This window comes from Chiloscyllium punctatum, chromosome 2, assembly GCF_047496795.1.
Source record: "Chiloscyllium punctatum isolate Juve2018m chromosome 2, sChiPun1.3, whole genome shotgun sequence".
Lineage (NCBI taxonomy): Eukaryota > Metazoa > Chordata > Chondrichthyes > Orectolobiformes > Hemiscylliidae > Chiloscyllium > Chiloscyllium punctatum.
Window position 1 is genome coordinate 68,594,125 of NC_092740.1, and position 21,078 is coordinate 68,615,202.

Consider the following 21,078-nt stretch of genomic DNA (forward strand, 5'->3'; position numbering starts at 1 on the left):
AAGAGCGGGGGGGGGGGGGGGGGGGGGGAAGAAGTGACAAAGTCCCGGAATCGGAGAGGCAAAGTCCAAGCTCGAACAAGAAGTGAGGACAGAAATGCCGGCAGTTCGTGTTGTTCACACACTGCGGAGTCTTGGGAAGGAATTACAGAGGCATCTGAACACTAAATGTGATCGGCGAACTCAAAAGTCAATCTCCCAGCCCGCTGTGGAGAGTGGGATCAGCGCAAAGTTCTGGGCTGGTTCTTTAAAACGAGGTTAAGTCCGCAATCTGTGTGCAATTGGCAGCAGAAACGAGGGGCCCAGGTGCGTTGTTGCTGCTGCGGGTAATGTGTGCGAGAGATCAATATGTTTAAATTATATATATGTATCTATATATTCAGTTACTGACGGGGGGAGAACAAGGGCAGCTGGAGATTCCTGAGGCGGCAGCCAGTCAGTCATAGCATCCTTTCCTCTTGCTCTCTCCGGCCAGCCCCCTCTGACAAAATAAAATCCCCCCCTCTCCGCCCCCAGTGAAGACAGACTTTGAAAAGATGTGGTTTGAGGAGCTGGAACACAAAGTAGACGCTGCAGTCCGCACTCAGTCACTCACAGACACACACACAGTCAGTCAGTCCTGGTTAGCGCTCTGCAAACACGGTCCGGGCAACAGCAGCCGAATGCAAAACAAGTCTCTCCAGGTTTAGGGAGGGGGTGGTGCTGCTGCTGCTGCTGCTGTTGTTTGGGGTGGGCTGTGTGTGCGCCCCTCCCTCTCCTCTCCTCTCCTCTCGGGATGAGAAAAGCGAGCAGCCGGGATCCGAAAGAGAAATCCGGGTCGGGTGACTAACTGAGCGAGTGGTGCCGATGGGCGGGGAAAGCCGACAGATCAGCAGCGCCGCCGTTTCATTGACAGTCTGGCGGCTCGGTGATGTTTTGGAGGCGGATCTGCCAGCCTTTGTTGGGGAGGGTGGGGGCTGTTTGGAAATTCACCCCCCTCCACATGTTGAAGGGGTGGGGCATATGGAAGCCGTCCCCTCGCAAAGGCTGATAGGCTGCTCTCGCCCTGCCCTCTGGCTCCCTCCCACCAATCGCCGTATTTACTCACAGCCTTCCCCCAGAAGTACAGGCGCCTGCAACATCCCTTCTCCCTGTCTTAACACGCTTCACAGCTTCGGCTTAACTTTCAACAGAATCTCTCAGCAAGTCGAGTCATTGTGTCGAAAATAATTGCAGGCCTCCCCTCACCCTCTGGTTCTCCCAGAACTGACAATGTCTTAAATGATAGATTAATGTTTCAGATGAACCCATCTGCTAATAAATAAACTAGGGAAGAAAATAATACCCCCGATTCAGTCATGTGGCTTTATTATCAGATTAAGTCAACGGGCGTGAGTAATGTGTAAAAATAAATGGTCAGTCCTTCGCCTGCTGGAAGAGACCTGGTGTCACTGCCCCAGGCTATTGGTTACAAATGCAGCGGCACCAAACCCAGGAGTGCTCCGAGGCAGTATTTGCATAACTATACAAAGATTTTCACCCAAAACATTCATCAGGTCACACTCAGCTTTGCTCCCCACCCCATCTGCAGTTTGTCGAATTGCTCCAAAGATGACTCGTAGCCCGTGTTTCTCAGGCTGTGTCTGCTTTTCCTACTTTCCACTTTATTCCGGGCTGTTTGGCGAAATCAGCCATTCCCCAGGATTTAGTTCACAGATCGGAAACTCTTGTTACACACAGCTCCAATACTCCTCCTGGTGGCGCGACCACTTACCTACAGGCACACAAGCACCACATGAATATATTGTTACTCAGTTTAGCGTTTTCGATCAAATATTGTGCATTTCTAATACTTAGTATGTTTTCTTCAAATGTTGTAGATAGATCCATAGAAAATATACTGCACAGAAAAGAGCTCATTCAACCCAATGTGTCCGCTACGGCTGAATAAACCAGTTCTCTATTCTAATCCCACTTTCCAGCACTTAGTTTGTAGGTTCGCAAGTCACAATACTATTGGCGCAGATGCGAGTTGATTTTAAGTGAGTTGAGGGTTTTCACCTCAATCACCAAACTGAGCAGTAAATTTCAGATTCGAAAAGTGTAGTGCTGGAAAAGCACGGCAGGTCAGGCAGCATCGGAAGAACCTATGCTGGATACGTTGACTCTACTCCTCCTCCGATGCTGCCTGACCCGCTGTGCTTTTCTCTGATCTCCAGCATCTGCAGTCCTCACTGTCTCCTGGTAAATTCCAGACACCTAGCACCCTTTGGATGAAAACGTTTTTCCTTTTGTCCCCTGTAATTCTTCTACCAATGACCCCCAGTCTGTGTGATCGCTGCTCATTGACCTTTTCATTCGACAAAACAGGTCTATTCCAAATCCACTGGAAGCAAACCCTCAGTATTTTGTACAGTTCGAGTAAATCACACTTCAGCCTCCTCTGTTCTAAGGAAAACAATCCATGAACATATATAGTGGGTCGAATGGCATAGTCCTGCTCCTATTTTCTATGTTTCTATTTTTGAATTGTATCCCGTACTTTCCATTGGATAAGCAAGATCAACTGCGTCATGCATTAAAAGTTCTTATTGATAGTGTAGGTGAAACAATGAGACAGAGAACCTCATGTTTGCAAAGCCATTGATTTAATAAGCAAGTCAGCAGACATTTTGTTGCTAAGTTTGAAGTGACAAATGAGGCAGAGCTGGTTACATTGTGGTAGATCTGGACTTTATTCAGCAGAGATCTGTTTCACATCTCCTGATTTTTATTTCCATTGAAGTCAATAGGTGGTGGGAGACTTTAAGCTGCACAGACTTTTGGAACCAAGTTTTAGTTGTTTTCACTTTATATTTATTTCATTTAAGGGGGTTAGAAAAGGACACGAGCAAGAAAGAAAGGTGGAAAAGAGCTCATGGGGACCTAAATGTCAACATGTAGCTTTTTGGTCAAAAGTTCAATTTCAGTGCTCTAAATTATATGGACCTGAGGTTTTAGAGAGCTGACTTTGGCTGTAGCTCAATCATTTGACATTCTTAACTGTAGGAGTTCTGGAAATGATGGGCATGTTGCTGGGATTCCTAATAAGGTTGCAACAGTAAACAGCAAACCTGGCAGTAACGTCTTCTGGAACGTCAAAGAAGGTGGTGAAGGAGGCAAGGACCAAAAAGGTGTTTCAGCAAGTGAGCATCCTGCAACCGGATTTCACAACAGGACTGGAGTTGTAAGGAGGCAACGCTTTATTATAAAGACAGTCACTGATCTTTGATTCTTGTTTCAACAACAATTGTAGGCTAAGAACAAGAACAAAATGGGCTCTAAAGTAGAAGAGAGAAGTGGTGGAGGGTTGCTTTTCAGACTGGAGGCCGGTAACCAGTGGTGTGCCATTGCTTTTTATCATTTATATAAATGATTTGGATTTGAACTCAGGAGATATGGTTGGTAGGTTTGCAGATGACACCAAAATTGGAGGTGTAGTGGAGAGCAAAGAGGTACCAAGAGATCTTGATCAGATTAGCCAATAGGGCTAAGGAGTAGCAGAGGGAGTTTAATTTAATTAATGTGAAGTGCTACATTTTAGAAAGGTAAATCAGATCAGGACTTACGCACTTAATGGATTGGTGGTGCTGGAAGAGCACAGCAGTTCAGGCAGCATTCGAGAAGCAGTAAAATCAACATTTCGGGCAAAAGCCCTTCATCAGGAATACAGGCAGAGAGCCTGAAGGGTGGAGAGATAAGTGAGAGGAGGGTGTGGGTGGGGAGAAAGTAGCATAGAATACAATAGGTGAGTGGGGGAGGGGATGAAGATGATAGGTCGGGGGGGAGGGTGGAGTGGATAGGTGGAAAAGAAGGTAGGCAGGTAGGACAAGTCATGGGGACAGTGCTGAGCTGGAAGTTTGGAACGGAGGTGAGGTGGAGGAAGGGGAAATGAGGAAACTGTTGAAGTCCACATTGATGCCCTGAGGTTGAAGTTTTCCGAGGCGGAAGATGAGGCGTTCTTCGTCCAGGCGTTGGGTGGTGAGGGAGCGGCGGTGAAGGAGGCCCAGGACCTCCATGTCCTCGGCAGAGTGGGAGGGAAAGTTGAAATGTTGGGCCACAGGGCGGTGTGGTTGATTGTTGCGGGTGTCCCGGAGATGTTCCCTAAAGCGCTCTGCTAGGAGGCGTCCAGTCTCCCCAATGTAGAGGAGACTGCATTGGGAGCAACGGATACAATAAATGATATTGGTGGATGTGCAGGTAAAACTTTGATGGATGTGGAAGGCTCCTTTAGGGCCTTGAATGGAGGTGAGGGAGGAGGTGTGGGCACAGGTTTTGCAATTCCTGCAGTGGCAGGGCAAGGTACCACAATGGGAGGGGGGCGTGGGCGTGGACCTGACCAGGTAGTCACAGAGGGAACAGTCTTTGTGGAAGGCGGAAAGGGGTGGGGAGTGAAATATATCCCTGGTGGTGGGGTCTGTTTGGAGGTGGAGGAAGTGTCGGCGGATGATTTGATTTATGCAAAGGTTGGTGGGGTGGAAGGTGAGCACCAGGGGCGTTCTGTCCTTGTTATGGTTGGAGGGGTGGGGTCTGAGGGCGGAGGTGCGGGATGTGGACGAGATGCATTGGAGGGTATCTTTAACCATGTGGGAAGGGAAATTGTGATCTCTAAAGAAGGAGGCCATCTGGTGTGTTCTGTGGTGGAACTGGTCCTCCTGGGAGCAGATATGGTGGAGGCGGAGGAATTGGGAATACAGAATGGCATTTTTGCAGGAGGTAGGGTGGGAAGAGGTGAAATCCAGGAAACTGTGGGAGTTTGCAAAAAATGTCGGTATCAATTCGGTCGTCATTAATGGAGATGGAGAGGTCCAGGAAGGGGAGGGAGGTGTCAGAGATGGTCCAGGTAAATTTAAGGTCAGGGTGGAATGTGTTGGTGAAGTTGATGAATTGCTCAACCTCTCACGAGAGGCACGAGGTGGCGCCAATGCAGTCATCAATGTAGCGGAGGAAGAGGTGGGGATTGGTGCTGGTGTAATTACAGAAAATCAACTGTTCTACGTAGCCAACAAAGAGACAGGCTTAGCTGGGGCCCATATATGTGCCCATGGCTACCCCTTTGGTCTGGAGGAAGTGGGAGGATTCGAAGGAGAAATTGTTAAGGGTGAGGACCAGTTCAGCCAAACGAATGAGAGTGTCAGTGGAAAGGTCCTGTTGGGGATGTCAGAAGAGGAAGAAACAGAAGGCTTGGAGGCCCTGGTCATGGCGGATGGAGGTGTAGAGGGATTGGACATCCATGGTGAAGATCCATGGGGAAGTCTTGGAGGAGGTGGAGGGTGTGGGTGGTGTCTCGAACGTATGTGGGGAGTTCCTGGACTAGGGGGGGAATAGGTCAGTGCCGAGGTAGGTAGAGATGAGTTCAGTGGGGCAGGAGCATGCTGAGACAATGGGTCAGCCAGGGTGGTCAGGCTTGTGGATCTTGGAAAGGAGGTAGAACCGGGCAGTGGGGGGTTCCTGGACTATGAGGTTGGAAGCTGTGGGTGGGAGATCTCCTGAGCTGATGAGGTTCTGTATGGTCTGGGAGATGATGGTTTGGTGATGGGGGGGTGGGGTCATGGTCGAGGGAGCAGTAGGAAGAGGTGTCCTCGAGTTGGCATTTGGCTTCAGCGGTGTAGAGGTCAGTGCGCCAGACTACCACTGCACCCCCTTTATCCGCTGGCTTGATGGTGAGGTCAGGATTGGAGTAGAGGGATTGGAGGGCTGCGCGTTGTGAGGGTGAGAGGTTGGAGTGGGGGAAGGAGGTAGACAGGTTGAGGCGGAAGAACGCCTCACCTTCCGCCTCGGAACACTTCAACCCCAGGGCATCAATGTGGACTTCAACAGTTTCATTTCCCCTTCCCCCACCTCACCCCAGTTCCAAACTTCCAGCTCAGCACTGTCCCCATGACTTGTCCTACCTGCCTATCTTCTTTTCCACCTATCCACTCCACCCTCCCCCCCCCCCGACCTATCACCTTCATCCCCTCCCCCACTCACCTATTGTACTCTATGCTACTTTCTGCCCACCCCACCCTCCTCTCACTTATCTCTCCACCCTTCAGGCTCTCTGCCTGTATTCCTGATGAAGGGCTTGTGCGCGAAACGTCGATTTTACTGCTCCTCGGATGCTGCCTGAACTGCTGTGCTCTTCCAGCACCACCAATCCAGAATCTGGTTTCCAGCATCTGCAGTCATTATTTTTACCTTATACGCTTAATGGTAAGGTCCTGGAGAGGGTTGTTGAACAAACCTTAGAGTGCAGGTTCATATTTCTTTGAAAGTGAAGTCACAGGTAGATAGGATAGTGAAGGAGGCTTTTGGTATGCTTGCCCTTATTGGTCAGTGCATTGAGCATAGAGGTTGGGAAATCATGTTGCAGCTTTACAATACATTGGTTCGGCCACGTTTGGAGTATTGCGTGCAGTTCTGGACTCACTGCTTTAGAAAGAGTGTTATGAAACTTGAAAGGGTTAAGAAAAGATTTGCTAGTATGTTGCCAGGGTTGGAGGGTTTGAGCTATACAAAGAATCTGAATAGGCTTGAGCTGTTTTCTTTGGGCACTGGAGGCTAAAGGGTGACCTTATGGAGATTTACAAAATCTTGAGGGTCATGGATAGGGTGAATAGTCGAGGTCTTTTCCCCAGGTGAGAGAGTCCTAGAAAACCAGAGGGCATAGGTTTAAAGTAAGGGGGGGGGGAAATTTGAAAGGGAGCTAAGGAGTAACTTTTTCACACAGAGGGTGGTGCGTGTATGGAATGAGCTGCCAGAGGATGTGTTGGAGGCTGGTACAATTACAAAATTTAAAAGGCATTTGGATGAGTATATGAATAGAAACGGTGGAGAGGGAAATGGGCCTCTATATGATTGTATAAAAACTGTGACTGTTAAGATAACTGTGCTGCTCAGCATTTATACTTTGGTCTGAATTTAGGGTGTAAAACTTAATATTAATAGCAGTCAGTTTGCAGACCATGCAACTATCAGGTAGTTGACAGAAAAGGATTCTGACCAGGAGAAGAGAAATATCGAATTTGCCCTCATCATTGCTACAATATTTTGTTGACTGTTTAAACATTGATCTGCACTGTCACCTTCAAGACCCAACCAAATTTTACAACAAGAAGGTGTTCCACACACTGAATTTCTGAGTGGACTGTTTGTGAATCATTATTAATTGGGTGTTTAATGGTACACACTTGGTGGTGGTTAACTGGGGATTCATCTATGTTCATATATATTGAAGCATTTGCTGCTGTGCTTGAAGGCTTCCATGACAAGTGAACCTTACAACGGAAAGCATGCATCATCAACCCGTCAAGTGACATTTTAATTAAGATTATCAACTTTCCTTTGAGATTTTGTCCTCTGCTGCAATACCACTTGAAGGGGCTTCTACCTATATAGTTTGTTCAAATTTGGTTTCATTTGGGCTTTGAATCCCATGATGTCTCATGGCATTCTCAAATACAAAGCGAAGGAAACCTTTCGCTGACCACAGTTTCCCACCAATGTCAACATCACAATCCATGCCACTCTCCCCATCCCCACTCCACCTAACTGGCGAATCAGTGCCCTTCCATGTTGAACACCATTGGAAAGAAGCACTGAGGGTAGCAATAGCACAGACTGTACTCTTGTTGTGGGACTTCAATCTCCGTCATACTGAGGTCTAAAAGATATAGCTGTTAGACTGGGTCTACAGAGGGTGGTAAGAGAGAAGTGACAAGAAGTTAAAAACTTACTTGACCTAACCTAGCCACTGTATAAACATTGTGGAGACAAAGTCCCATCTTTATTGAGGGTGTGCTCCACAATGTTACATGCCACCATATTAGATAGAACAGATTTCAAACAGATCTGGCAAATCAAATCTGGGTACTCATAAATGTGGCTCATCAGCAGCATTGCAATTGTATACAACCACAATCTGTAACCTTGTGATCCAGCATATCCCTCATACCTCCATTACCTTTGGATCTTTGTTCCTTCTGCATCTACAATCACACCCTCCTGTCCTTGATCACAGGTCAAATTTGAATTACCTAATCTAAGGGGCATGATCAAGTCTTGGAACAAAGTGTACAGGTAACTTTTGCCTTCCCTAGTGCACTAAAATATATTCAACTCAGACTCCATCTCTTCAACTCAGATCTGAAGTTACACCAACTGCAAACATTTACTATAGTTATGTCCAGAAGCTCCCACTTGCCTCAGCTGCAACACGTCATCTCACCATCCATTTTTATCAGATTATAATTCACTCTAGTATCCCTGATCTTTCCATATAAAGAATCACTACCCTTAACTTTATTGTGATTCTCTTCCATTATCAACTGAAGAACTTCCACATTGAAGACAAGAAATACTTGCCAATCACTTGCTTTCCTCGAGCAAAATAAACCCCAAATCTTTCTGCTTTCATCACTTTACTCCAACAGTCTATTGTAATTTGCATTCGAAGGCTCAGTTTCACTAAGTTGGCTACTTTTTTATGTTTCCAAACAAAGGGTTTATCTGAGTCAACTAATAAGTATCCAGTTTCACTGGGACTTAATTATGTTGCTCTTTCAATGTAAATGTAGTTTTGGCTGAGTGGTTAAATCCCTACGTAGGTTCAAATCCCGCTGACTACATTTCTCATTTTAAAGCCACGTGTCCATGGAAGAATTTCCTCAGCAACAGAAAGCAGATGGCTCAGGAGAAAAGATACTGGCACTTCCCACTGCAGCTGTCATAGAGCTGACACCCATTGCATGATCTCATCACCATGCTTGGTGTTACCACACACATTCGATATGGATGTGCCATTATAAAGAATTTCATAGGCAGGGTGCTCACTGCATCTTAAAGTTAGTGGCATACAGGGATAAATCTTTGAATGTAGGTTTCATCCTTGAAATAGTCCACTTTGCCTCCTTTGCATTTAAACAATATCTGGGGTCTACGTGACTAGAAGAGAGCTGGAATATAGAATAGTGCCAGCTAGTGAACATTTATTGATGATTTACAGAAACAGATTTTAGCAGGGCTTGTAGTCCCTCAGATTCCAGTTACATGTGGTCTCACATTACTGATGATGCCTACTAATAATCAGTATAATAATTATTAATGCTTTGTATGAAACTACAGCACAGCTCTCTGGCAAGCTGTTGGGGTATCTCACCTTCACTCTCTAGAGTGCAACTATGCACTAGTTCTTGCTGAGCGTCCAATGCAGATCCCTGGAGCTGATCCTTTGCTGTATATATAGAGTCAGTCTCTAAGCTGATGCTTAGTAATGTAAATTTGAGTGGCTCTGTTCCATTTGATGCTTATTGTCATTTCTTCTTTTTTTAATTGCTCTACATTTTATTGAGTTGAAGCTAAGTGAATGTGTAGGATAAAGAAGAGTAAAACATTCTAATTATAGCCACTTAACAACTCAAAGCACTTTTTTGAAATTCAGTCCTTGTCGGGAACATGGTAGCAAATTTACATGCAGCAAAGTCCCACAAAGGGAGATGAAAGAAGTAAACAAATAATCTGCTTTTGTGTTGTAACTACCTGTAACTTGGGATTTTTACTCTACTTGGGAGGATAGATACTATTCCAGTTTAACGTATTATCCAAAAGACACCATCACTGAAAGTGAAATCCTGCAATGTTAATCTTGGTTTTTGAACTGAAGCCCACAGCCTTGAACCCATAACTTTCTACCCACCAATAAGACCACTATTGATGGTACCCGCAGCTAATAAGGAGCAGTAGATGAGTGACCATCAGAAAAGAGCAGTATTTACAATTACTGCACAAAAATAACTGGATGTATTGTGAGGTAGGATCTGGTTAAAAAAATGCATAATTTCCTTTCATGAAATATTAAAGATATTGGGCTGGAGATTCAGCAGCCCTGTCAGTATAAGGTATCAAAACTCCAAACATTTTCACATTGCAGTAATCAGATCAAAGTCTTCAATTTAAAGCAAGTGTCTAGTACAGGTTTTGCTTCAGTCTTCTGTAATTATATTACTCAGGATAATTTTAACCAATGACAATAGATATGAGGCATAGTGCTTTTTGGCTATTCATGACATCTCTGTAAGGATTATTTCACTGTCCATAATAAATGTCATCATGGATGAGGGACATGGAGCACAATGGCTTTTGGCATTTAAACTGAAGGCCAGTGCAGACTCAAAAACTGAATAAAACTTCCACCCGAAATCAAAACAGTATATTTTCCAAACAGTAGCAGATACCGCAAAGTGATTTCAAGGATGTAATCAAATCCCAGAATTGGATGACAGCCATTAACCTTTGGAGCTCCAGTCTTGTGGTTTGTGATGTCATCTGAACCATTTGATTAGATTACTTCCTTCTAATCACTATATTTAAAAGGCTGTCTAATTGTAAAGTAGGTCCCTGGGACACTCTTAGTTTCTGAAACCCTGTTTATCTTGTCTGACATGAAAACAGGCTTGACAAAAGTTGGGGTGTTCCACAGAAGTGTGTTTTATCTTTTACCAAAATAAATCCATCAAAGAGTTGCCGTAAACAGTGTTGGAATCAAAGAAGGAAAGGTAATTGAGGCAGCTCTTTTCAACCTCTCTTAGTTGGTCACAACAAATGCAGTTATTACACTTTATTTAAAACTTAGTTAACTAGATTAAATGAATGGTAAATTGTAAGGTTTTATTGACTGAAAGGTAGAGAAATCATTTTGCCTGAAATAATAATAAAATGTGACATCAAACAATCACACACAAGCACAGGTAATAGGTTTAAAAGGAAAGTGAAAGATTGTCTGTGCAGAGAAGAAAGTAAAGGCAGTTACAGTTTAGAGTATTGAGAGTCATTGATTTGTGAGAGCAAAACTCCAGTCCCAACTGTGCAGCTGTTGTCCTGTTTCCTCAAGTAGCTGTTGATTACCTGGATTTCTCAGTATCTTTTTTCCAAGTTGCTTTTTCACCAGAGCTCATTTCCAAAAATTAGAGAAAAAAGGACAGAAAAGCTTTCAGTATCCTTCCTGTTACTAGTCCAAGTCGCTTTCTCTCTTCTTTGTGCACAACGGTCATTATTGATACGCAGGTCTTTTGTGGGTTGTGGGTTCTGGTTTCTGTGTCATTGTTGAATTAAAGCTGGATAGTTGGAGGTGACCTTTCATCTTTCAAATGTAAATTTATCATGTAAGTGCTAGTAAAACAAAAGTGAATTTCTTGATACCTCACAGAATTTCAGTATCTTTTGATTAAAATAATAATTCTGATGCAGAGGTTTCCTATATTATATGTTAATTATTTGGGCTTATTAGATGATCACAGCATTAGTGTCCTTTTTAAAACCACCTTTAGTCCATGAAACTCTTAGGAATTAAAATCCAATAATGGTAGTCAAATATTAATAGTCTTATTGGATTAGGGTTGTAACAAGAAGAAAGAAGAGCAAACAGAGTCAAAGCGATTGGAACCCAAAATTAAAAGTGCTGCTTCATTACCAGAGTATATTACACATTGTCAAATTGTAGGAAGAAAATAGGGAAGAGGAACTTTGCAGTCATTTAGAAAGATAAATAAGATTTACAAATATTGTGTTGTGAATTTGTATTTGAAACTGCTATCCATTTAGCAGTTGATCATAGGGGAAGCAATAGATTAAAGTAATTGACTCCCTAGAACACATGAAAAATTTCCAAAGGATTGCATATAGATTTATAATAGTGGGGCTTTTCCTAAATCTTGTTATAAATAGTAGCATAGATAAGGTTGATGAACTAATTTATGTAAGCACCTTGGGAATAGTGTTAATGTTTAAGATTTAAGATCCAACTAGATAAAGGGAAACCTAACTGGAGGATTAGAAGTGTGCTAGACAAGATGGAAGGAGAATGTAGCATGGAAACTTAATGTAATGTGGGTTGTTTTAAAAGAAAAAAAATGCCTCTATTAAAAAGGGAATAGGCCATTAATTTTAGAATGCCCTGAATAAATAAAGAGATTAGAAAACCAAAGAAGTTGAAGAAGAAACCTTTGATGACTGAAGAACAATAATAATGAACAACCTAAAGGAAAATTTGAGAAAATGAGAGGTTAAAAGCAGGAAACCAGAAGTAAGAAAGGCATATTATTAGATACACCAAAATATCTGAAAGATTGGTACAGCATTTTATATGTGTAACAACATTGTTTGAATTGTGAAAAGAAAGATAAGAACTCTGAGGGATGAAGTTTTTCAATTTGTTGACAAACAAAAATATGGCAGAGATATCAAATAATTCATTTGCTGAAAAGACACATTTTGTCAAAACTGTTCATTTTGCATTAATCAGGACAATTCAGAAGAATGCCAATATAAAGGGGAACAATATTTTTATATTGCATGCTGATTGGTCGGTAAGTGCACTCTTACGAGGTGATCCAGGATAATCTAAAGTAGACTAAGCACTTTCACAATTGGAGGTTGTGACCTTTAGCCCATTAATAACTTTGCATTATATACAGGAAGAAACAATCTGATCAGGGTAGTCATTATTCCACAGGATGGCTTTGATGTGCCTTATTTCAGCATTAAGCTTTTTTAAAATTCATTCTTGGGTATGGATGTCACCAGTTAGGCCATCATTTATTACCTATGCCAGTTGCCCAGATAAGAGTCACCCACATTGATGTGAATCTGGAGCCAAATGTAGGCAGGACCAGGAATGTATGGTAGTTCCCTTTCCTGAAGGACATCTGTGAACCAGATGAATTTGTCTGACAACTGACAATAGTCATCACTGGGCACTTAATTCTAGATTTCTATTGAATTCAAATTTCACCGTCTTGAGGATTTAAATCCAAGACCTCAGAACATTACCTGGGTTTCTGTACTAATACTTTAGTTCTAATACTGTTAGGCCATTACTTCCTCTTGGATAGGGAGCAAATGGCTTTCACCTTTTTTTTTAAGAGGTTGCCATTAAAGCCAATATTATTATATAAGAAATGTCAATGCTTATGTTGCCCAATGGAAGTAGTCTTCCAGTATACAGTAATAGAAGACTCCTCATAGATTTCTCAAGTGGCACATCAAGAAAAGAAGCTAATTTGACTACTACGTTGCAAAAATGAAGTTGAGTACAGGATGCAATCCACTAAGAAGTGCAAGCAACCATCGAATCAAATGTGAATCATCTACTTTTTGAAAATATGCAACTGATAGAAGGTTTACTGTAATTTCCTTAAGGACATGTTTCTCATGAAAACCTAACAAAGATGTTAGTGAAAGCTAGGCCTAGTGATGATTCCATGGCAACACCATCTATTTGAGCATTCATGGTTTCACTTAATCTGAGTTTAACTGCATGATTTTCTGAATTCATAAATTCAATGATTACTGACTTATATAATGGTGGCAGGGACTAGACCATTGTGATATTGTGCTGTCGAGTAAATGTCTATAGTTTCCTTAGTTGGCATATTAGGTGAATATGGTACATGGACGCAATGTTGCTATCAATCTGCATGGTTTTTCTAAACATGAAGGCTAAGATGTCTCAAAACGTTGAGCCACAAGAGAAGTTTGCTGTTTTAAGATATTCTATGTAGTAGAAATATAAGGTGGTGTTTCCCACTTGTGCGATGCTGCCATCAAGCCAAAAAGATATTCTGCCTATCACACAAATAAGTAATATGGTATATGAATTTCAATGGCAGTATGATGCCAGGTATATATTGGCAGATCATATTAAAGCTTGCCCCTTTAAACATGGTACTGACCAAGCCCAAAAGCCCATGCTTGAAAACATGCCACACAATATCCAACATTAGATGTGATTCTGCAACTAGATAACAATTGCCAAATAACCCTGAGTGTGTTAAAAATTATGCTAACAATCAATTTAATATTGTTTGCCAGGCTTGCAGTGTGGCATTTTTGCACATACTAGAATTGTTATAATATTAATTCACAGATGGAAATAAAGTCACAGCTTTTCTATGCTGTACTCCTCAGGATAATGCCTTGACCGATCATAGTCAACAAAGTTTGACAGTTAACTGTCAGTCATCATTGAACTGGTGCATTGTCCATGGAAACACCTGTTCATGTTTAGAGTCCACTTGCTGATCATTCAGCACATTCTGCCCATGTCGTATAAACATGAAATACAACAAGCTTCAACAGAATATGTCTTTCTTCTGTACACCAAAGTGATTGATGAGGGCAAGGTAATAGTTGTGGTCTATATGGACTTTGACAAAGTCCCTCATGTCAGGCTGATTTAAAGGTGAAGTCAAACGGAATCTATGGTGATCTGGTAAGATAGATGCAGAATTGTCTTACTCACAGAAGACAGTAAGTAGCCGTAGTAGGTTGTTTTTCTGACTGGAAATCTGTGACCAGTGGTGTTCCAAATTGATCAGTCCTGGTTCCCCAGTTGTTTATAGTGCATATAAATGATTTGGAAGTCAATATAGGTGGCCTGATCAGTAAATTTGCAGACAACACATAGATTGGGAGAGCTGCAGACAGTTAGCATTGCCAGAAAACATAGAAATAATGGCTGGAAACATGGGCAAATAGAAATTAATCCTGCCAAATGTGAGGTGATGCATTTTGGAAGATCTAATGCAGGAGAGAAGTGTACAGTAAATGGCAAAACCCTTAGTAGCATCAACATACAGAGGGATCTAGGCAAACAGACCCACAATTTCCCAAAAGTGGCAACATAAGTGGATAAGATGGTCAAGAAGGCATATGGCATACTTGCCCTCATCAGTTGGGGCATAGAGTATAAAAATTGGCTAATGAAGTTGCAGCTGCATAGACTTTAGTTAGACCATATTTGGAATATTGACACACTACCAGAAGGATTTAAAGACTTTGGAGAGGGAATAAAAATAGTTTAGTAGGATGATGTTTGATTTGGAGACTATTAGGAATGAGAAGAGATTGGAAAAACTTAGTCTGTTTCACTCAAACATCGAAGGATGAGGGGCAACTTGTTAGAAGTTTACAAAATTATGAGCGGCATGGTTAGACTGGCTAGTCAGAGTCTTTCTTCCAGTGCAGACATATCAATAACTGGGACACATAGATTTAAGGTAAAAGGGCATAAGTTTAAAGGAAATATGAAGGGCAACCTGTTTCACTGGAATGCACTGTCAGAGGAGGTGGTGGAGGCAACAGCAATGTTTTAGAGGCATCTTGAAAGATATATGAATTGACAGGAAGTAGAAGGATACAGACCACATAGAGGCAAAAGTTTTAAGCTTAGAAGAGCATCATGGGTTTGAACAGTCATCGTCTTGGCTATCCCTCGAGTTTGAGGATGATGGTCTTCACTCTGTTGATCTATTTATGGGGTCTCAGGTGGCTTATGAGTCCAATCTTGAATCTTGCTTTGAAACTCCTTCTGCATTCAGGACAAGTAGTTCCAGATGGCAGAAGGGGCTTTTGGTTATTGCTGCCTCACTTTCTGTTTTCTTTTCTTCTAGTTCTGCACATCTGTTGGCTTCAAAAATTGCAGGTGGGCCAAAGGGCCTGTTCCTGTGCTGTACTGTTCTTTGTTAAAAGTACTTCGTATTACATTTTACCAAAAAGAAGGATATCAGAGAGGATGTATTTTCTAAGTTGTTGAGAGCAAACAGCAATATTATGATAGCGCAAAATTAAAATGTAATGTTTATTAGTGAAGATAAAAGAAGTTAATCTATTAATGCCCAACAATATAATTCATTCAGAAAATGGCAACCACTTTGAAGATTATGAACTGACAAATGACAGAAGTAGAGAATTCTCACTGTTGGTAACAAAATTGGGAGGTGACTGTGGTGGGACCTTGGGTGTCATTTTCTGGTAGCAGTGAATTAACAAGTTGCTGCAGGGCCTATCACCCAGTTGAGGATGGCAGTCAAAATCTCAGAACTATCAACCCAGTCAAACAATCAGCAACATCAATCATTGAACTAATACAGTGGACAGATTGTAAATGGATTGTAGGAAAACCTTTGAAGAGGTTCAATGTGGACATCAACAAAATAACAGTAAGGACTTCAAGGAAGATAGAAAACTAGACTTGAAATTGGTCAGAAAGGGAAAAACACAGTCCAATCATGTTTGGACCTCACCATGTGGTAGGGTTTCTGCCAGCATCCTCTTTAAATGTAGAGATCTACATGGATTGCTAGTTCATGTGTGATAGAGGAAAGCAACTGGTGTAACCAAGAGAGGCTCTTGTACTGAACAAAGAGTAGCTTATTGCATGTTAGTAGCTACTTATAGACAACAGTAATGTGCTAGACAGTGGTACAGAAACTATGAGGAGGATCTGGTTGTCACGGCTTATTCCTTCTAAATCCAAAGCTATGTTGTCCACAAGTCCATTTGACTTCATCTTTGTGGGTGGTGCTTACTTTGCTCTTCAGTAATAACCCCTTGCAACCCATATGGGCAGAGGTGTTGGCATAATGGTATTGTCACTGGATAAATAATCCACAACTCCTGGCTAATATTCTGGGGAATGGGTTTGAAGTCCACAATAACAGATGGTGAAATTTGAATTCAAGAAAATCTAGAATGAAGAGACTGATAGCAACTGTGCCAATTGTCCTTTAGGGAAGGATCTTTATCAGCCTCATTTGATCTGGCCTTCATGTGATTTCATATCCACAGTAATGGATTGATTCTTTAATACTCTCTGAGTAATTAGGAATATACGTTAAATTAGCCAACCAATGCCCTCATCCTAAGAACAAATACAATAAAAAAGTAGTATTTAAAGAGAAAAACTAAAAGACCATGGATGTAGTAAATCAGAAACAAAAATGGAAGTTGCTGGAAAAGCTCAGGAGGCTTGGCAGCATCTGTGAAGAGAATTCAAAGCTAACGCTTCAGGTCCGATGACCCTTCTTCAGAACTCTTTGACGAGCTTGGACTGCATGATGACATGTCTCTGGCTTTAATTTTGTGACTGCTGTATTTTCTGGCAGCGGTGGAAGTCCACAATATTCAGCAAAAATACAAATCTGGATCTAGATCCTGGAAATTCTTAAAACATTGATGTTTGATATTGGGAGTTAGGGTGAATTCCTCTGAATTCTGTACTGCAATTTGTCACAGCAGTGAATACTTCAGCAGAGTTTCCAGAGCAGTTTGTTGCATGTGCTTTGGCCTGAAGCCTCCATAATGATATGAAAACTCAATAAAATATTTCATTTTTCTGCCTTGTAGTGACAAAACATGAAACAGGCAGTGAAAATCCTTACAAAAAATGTGCAAATTTGTCATAATTTTGAGCCAACTCAGGCTGGTGGAGGCATGCGCTTTAATGGGTGCTCTCCTTACATGTTTATAATACTTTCTGAGGCCTCAGAAACTCAGTGAGTCAGGTTTAAAACTGGAAAACACATTGTACTGTAACTTCTCCAGTCCAGAGTTTTTGGAACCAAGTCATTTATGGACTCCAAAGCTTTTTTGAACTTTAGAATGATAGACAATAGACAATAGGTGCAGGAGTAGGCCATTCTGCCCTTCGAGCCTGTACCACCATTCATTATGATCATGGCTGATCATCATCAATCAGTATCCTGGTCCTGCCTTATTCCCTAACCCTTGATTCCACTATCCTTGAGAGCTCTATCCAACTCTTCCTTAAACGAATCCAGAGACTGGGCCTCCACTGCCTTCTGAGGCAGAGCATTCGACACAGCCACCAGTCTCTGGGTGAAGAGGTTTCTCCTCATCTCTGTCCTAAATGGCCTACCCCTTATTTTTAAACTGTGTCCTCTGGTTTGGGACTCTCCCATCAGCGGAAACATGTTTCCTGCCTCCAGAGTGCCCAATCCTTTAATAATCTTATATGTCTCAATCAGATCCCCTCTCAGTCTTCTAAACTCAAGGGTATACAAGCCCAGTCGCTCCAATCTTTCAACATAAGATAGTCCCGCCATTCCAGGAATTGACCTCGTGAACCTACGCTGCACTCCCTCAATAGCCAGAATGTCTTTCCTCAAATTGGGAGACCAGAACTGCACACAATATTCCAGTGTGGTCTCACCAGGGCCCTGTACAGCTGCAGAAGAACCTCTTTGCTTCTATACTCAATCCCTCTTGTTATGAAGGCCAGCATGCTATTAGCTTTCTTCACTACCTGCTGTACCTGCATGCTTGCCTTCATTGACTGGTGTACAAGAACACCCAGATCTCTTTGTACTGCCCCTTTACCTAACTTGACTCCATTTCGGTAGTAATCTGCCTTCCTGTTTTTGCCACCAAAGTGGATAACCATACATTTTGGATGCTGCCTGAACTGCTGTGCTCTTCCAGCACCACTAATCCAGAATCTGGTTTCCAGCATTTGCAGTCATTGTTTTTACCTTGCATCTACCATGCATCTGTCCACTCACCTAACCTGTCCAGGTCACCCTGTAATCTCCTAACATCCTCCTCACATTTCACCCTGCCACCCAGCTTTGTATCATCAGCAAATTTGCTAATGTTACTATTAATACCATCTTCTATATTATTAATATATATTGTAAAAAGCTGCAATCCCAGCACTGATCCCTGCAGTACCCCACTGGTCACCGCCTGCCATTCCAAAAGGGAGTTGATTATCACTACTCTTTGTTTCCTGTCAGCCAACCAACTTTCAATCCAAGTCAGTACTTCGCCCTTAGTACCATGTGCCCTATTTTTGCTCACTAACCTCCTATGTGGGACTTTATCAAAGGCTTTCTGAAAGTCCAGGTACACTACATCTGCTGGATCTCCCTTGTCCATCTTCAGAGTTACATCCTCAAAAAATTCCAGAAGATTAGTCAAGCATGATTTCCCCTTCATAAATCCATGCTGACTCTGACCTATCCTGTTACTGCTATCCAGATGTGTCGTAATTTCATTCTTTATAATTGACTCCAGCATCTTTCCCACCACTGAGGTCAGACTAACTGGTCTATAATTTCCTGCTTTCTCTCTCCCACCTTTCTTAAAAAGTGGTACAACATTAGCCACCCTCCAATCCACAGGAACTGATCCTGAATCTGTTGAACTCTGGAAAATAATCACCAACGCATCCACGATTTCTAGAGCCACCTCCTTCAGTACCCTGGGATGTAGACCATCAGGCCCCGGGGACTTATCAGCGTTCAGACCTAACAGTCCCTCCAACACCAATTCCTGGCAAATATAAATTCCCTTCAGTTCAGGTCCTTCAGCTACTGTTACCTCAGGGAGATTGCTTGTGTCTTCCCCAGTGAACACAGATCTGAAGTACCAATTCAACTCTTCTGCCGTTTCTTTGTTCCCCGTAATATATTCCCCTGTTTCTGTCTTCAAGGGCCCAATTTTAGTCTTAACTGATGTTAGAATAATAACCACACCTGAAAGATGAAACAGTGTTAAAATGTTATAAAGTTTAAATGATAAATATTGTATTTATCCATGTTGTATCTTCCATGTTTCCACTTACGAACCTCTGCACTGCACTGAAACAAAGTCAATTACTTGGAGGGGCTGCTAAAAATATTTCCAGGAAACTGGTGCCTCCAAACAATAACCCTTTGAACTTTAAAGCTGAAAATGAGCAGATTAAAAGTAGGTTGACAACAGTTTTGAGATTTAGTTTAATTTTATAGGTCATCTGACCCAAACCATTCATTTTTAAGAGAATAAAGTTCATGGTTAGTAAAGTGATACAAATCTAATTGGCAAGAGCTGTATTGCTGTGAATCCTCAAATCTTACATTTTCTGCCAAATAAAATTGGATTCTAAAACAAATGTTTTACGTTCACTGAGCTCAGCTATAGGAGCTTTAGCTTAATTGTGGTATCCCTGGGCTAAAGAGAAAATGGATTAACTTACTTCCCTTTTCTTCATTTAGAAACTACAAAAAAGGGACTAAATTTGTTTGGTTCTCATGGATGGCAGTCAGTACTGATGTTTCCAACTATGAGACGAGCACATTGTGATGTGGATGATGGTTACTTTCAGAAATGATCTGTCTTCTCACTAACTGCACAGATTTTGACAAGGTCAGTACTGGAAGTCACTGATGTGTACAATCCTAGTTAAATGCCAGAATTATAACCTACATAAATTTAAGTTTAAAGACTCTGATTGTCATTTTTTTTAACTCTTTAGGTATTCACTTGCAGCAAGCTCCAGAGAAAAACATGACAGACTTTCACTCGCATTGGGAGTTTAATTACTGCAAAATCGTAAGGAAAAAGAAACAGAAAATAATCTCATTTTTAATTTGAGTGGACTAGAAGACGACTTAATCTTGAATCCACTGACTGATACATAATCACGTGTCACAGTGGACAGCCAGAGATTAGCAGGAAGAAATTGGAAAGTTTATTCTTACTGGACAACTTTCTACCCTGAAGCCCAGCCTGGTGAATTAGCTGAAAGATTAAAGAGCTGAAGACAGTGTAAATCAGTGCTGATTTCTGATTTAGTATGTTTTCCAGACTCTTTTTGAAATTTCAGTCATTTTGTACAAAACTAATCTAAATAATGAATGTGAATAATGACATTCATGAAGCAGGATTACATGAGAAACAGCCGATTAAATAATGAAGGCACATAAACAATTCTTGTAGTGACCTGCTTACTCGATCTTAACTCATGCACATCTCAAGTTAACATGTATAATATGGCCAGCCAATTTCACCAGGTAAGTGAGGACTGCAGGTTTTGATAACAGCATTCAATTCTGGTCTCCCTTCTATAGGAAAGAGGTTGTGAAACCTGAAAGGGTTCAGAAAATATTTACAAGGGTGTTGCCAGGGTTGGAGGATTTGAGCTGTAGGGAGAGACTGAATAGGCTTAGCCTGTTTTCCCTGGAGCATCAGATGCTGAGAGGTGACCTTTACAAAATCATAAGGGACATGGATAGAATAACTAGACAAGGTCTTTTCCCCAAGGTGGGGGAGTTCAGAACTAGAGGGCTTAGGTTTAGGGTGAGAGGGGAAAGATATAAAAGGGACCTGAGGGGCAAAGGATGGTCTGTGTATGAAATGAGCTACCAGAGGAGGTGGCGGAGACTGGGTCAATTATAGCATTTAATAGGTATCTGGATGGATACACGATTAGGACGGGTTTAGAGGGATATGGGTCAAATTCTG

The 21,078-nt window shown here is 41.9% G+C and overlaps 1 long non-coding RNA gene across 1 annotated transcript; it reads left to right on the top strand.

Annotated features, from left to right (window-relative positions):
• The first annotated feature begins 154 nt into the window (after positions 1–154).
• On the top strand, positions 155–20,652 carry LOC140485157 (uncharacterized). Its single transcript, XR_011962335.1, has 3 exons — positions 155–303; positions 19,830–19,980; positions 20,090–20,652. It is a non-coding gene; the product is annotated as an uncharacterized lncRNA (long non-coding RNA).
• Positions 20,653–21,078: the final 426 nt, after the last annotated feature.